Source organism: Penaeus vannamei, chromosome 15 (assembly GCF_042767895.1).
Source record: "Penaeus vannamei isolate JL-2024 chromosome 15, ASM4276789v1, whole genome shotgun sequence".
Classification (NCBI taxonomy): Eukaryota; Metazoa; Arthropoda; class Malacostraca; order Decapoda; family Penaeidae; genus Penaeus; species Penaeus vannamei.
The window spans coordinates 31584419-31586918 of NC_091563.1; the positions used below are offsets into that span (position 1 = coordinate 31584419).

The following is a 2500-nucleotide window of genomic DNA, read 5'->3' on the forward strand; positions in this document are numbered from 1 at the left end:
ATATATATATATATATATATATATATATATATATATATATATATACGCGCACGTGCACACACACGCACACACACACATATATATATTTGTATATATAGGCATACATATATATGTCCATATATATATATGTATATATATATACATATATATATACATATATATATATATATATATATATATACACATGTATGTACATATATTTACATATACACATATATAAAGTGCACATATTCGTATATATACATATATATATATATATATATATATATATATATATATATATATATATATATATATATATATATATATATGTATATATATATATATATATATATATATATATATATATATATATATATATATATATAAGAGAGAGAGAGAGAGAGAAACACAAATGATTAGAAATTATTTTTATTGTAGTCTCGGTGGATGTCATCTGTGAGAGATAGATAGATAGATAGATAGATAGATAGATAGATAGAGAGAGAGAAACACAAATGATTAGAAATGATTTTTATTCTACTCTCGGTGGATGTCATCGGAGAGAGAGAGAGAGAGAGAGAGAGAGAGAGAGAGAGAGAGAGAGAGAGAGAGAGAGAGAAACACAAAAAGTTATAGCTTCCTTTTTTATATAAAGTTCACATGGTGTAATGGTTAACACGACTGACTTCGGATCAGGAGAGCTCGGGTTCGATTCCCGATGAGAACAATGCAGATAAGTTTTTATTTTATTATTATCATTACAGTGACAGAGAGAAAGATAAGATGGAGAGGGAGAGGGAGAATGAAGCATACAATGATTTGTGTGATGAGTCGGATGAAGTGATGGTGATAGTGTGTATACTAATGCGTACAATGGTAGAGATAAAAATAAATAAAATTATCGTCCGGTTTGTTAAAATTATGCAAGGCCTGACCCAATGAATGTGCATATATACGGACATGCATACCTGCAGAAATAGATAAATATAGGTCTATCTATCCAACAGCTATACATTTATCTGTCTATCTGTCCGGTAGCTATGCATGTCTAGACTGATAGATATGTATTTATTTCAGTTTATATGCATGTCTGTATAATATATGTTCACCGGGTCTTCTTACCTCGCACAATTTTAACAAACCAGCAAAGGGATGATGATATGTGTCTGTGGAGAGGATCATTCAGAAAAAAATGTCTTTGAAAGAGGGAGGAATTTTTAAGGCAGTATAATGATACGCGAATTTTATTTATAATCAAGGGCAGTATAATGATACGGCTGCATACGAAGATATTTCCTGATAAAAAATAAGGGACTAACAAAAGTATTAAGAAAGATCTATTCATGTGTGTGTGTTTCTGAATGTATGTTTGTATGTTTGTCTAGGAAACTCGCTCAGGTATCAGAAAGAGTACATTCAAGATTTTCATTCGGATTTCATATGACCTTACAGGATCCAAATGACCTAATTTGGGCGAGACAACGGAGGCATATATCACAGAGAGAAAGGTGAGGCAGAATCGTGGGTGTTATAGAATCATTGAAGAAAAAAGAATATAAAAAGGAAACGATCACTTGTGTCTAAGTTTATTGTTGTGTATATGTCATGACACAGGTTATTTTGGTTAGTTTCTTCGTGCTTCCTTGTTCTTTGTGTCTCTCCTCTCTGTCTTTTTCTCTCTCCTTCTCTATCTGTCTCCCTCTTTATTTCTTTTTCTCTCTCTCGCCTGACTAGTATTTTCCTTAGTGTAGTTTCGCAGCTTTAAATTGTAGCACTTCATGGAATGCGTAAAATAGGCAATGCATGTAAAAAAAATCACCACTCATAGGATGTAGAAGCAAAAAGGAGAAAGAACTTTATTTATTCCTCTCTCTCTGTCTTTGTCTCCCATTTCCCTCTATCTCTATCTGTCTCTCTCCTCTTTATGTCTTCGTCTCTCTTCTTTTCTCTCTCTCTCTCTCTCTGTCGTCTTATTTAGTACAGTTTCGGAACTTTAAATTGTATCACTTCATTGAATACGTAAGACATGCAAACACATGTAGAAATTCATTCATATACAATCATCTATCTATCCTTTAGATATGCATGTCTAGACTGGTAGATATGTATTAATTTCAGTACATATGCATGTCCGTCTAATAAATATTCATGTTGTCGGGCCTCGCACAATTTTAACAAACCGGCCAAAGAGAGAGAAAAAAAGAAAGGGAGAGAGTGAGAGAGAAAGAGGGAGAAAGAGAAAGAGAGAGAGAGGGAGAGAAAGAGAGAGAGAGAAAGAGAGAGAGGGAGATAGATAGATATATAGATATTAATATATACAGATGGCTTCCTAATTGGTCTTAATATGTTCTCATGGTGTAGTGGTCAACATGTCTGACTCTGAATCAGGCGAACTCGGGTTCGATTCCCGATGAGAACAAACTTCTTTTTTTTTTTGTAGTATATAGACATCAACTTTCAAGGTTAAGAGTGACTTAGAAAAGGTTAAGGAGAGAGAAAGAAAGAGGGAGAAGGAAGC

General features: G+C 33.0%; 2 non-coding genes across 2 annotated transcripts; both read left to right on the forward strand.

Annotated features, from left to right (window-relative positions):
* Positions 1-636: 636 nt before the first annotated feature.
* TRNAR-UCG (transfer RNA arginine (anticodon UCG)) lies at positions 637-709 on the forward strand. The gene has a single exon. It is a non-coding gene; the product is annotated as a tRNA-Arg (tRNA).
* Positions 710-2328: 1619 nt separating this feature from the next.
* TRNAQ-CUG (transfer RNA glutamine (anticodon CUG)) lies at positions 2329-2401 on the forward strand. Its single transcript has one exon. It is a non-coding gene; the product is annotated as a tRNA-Gln (tRNA).
* The last annotated feature ends 99 nt before the right edge of the window (positions 2402-2500 follow it).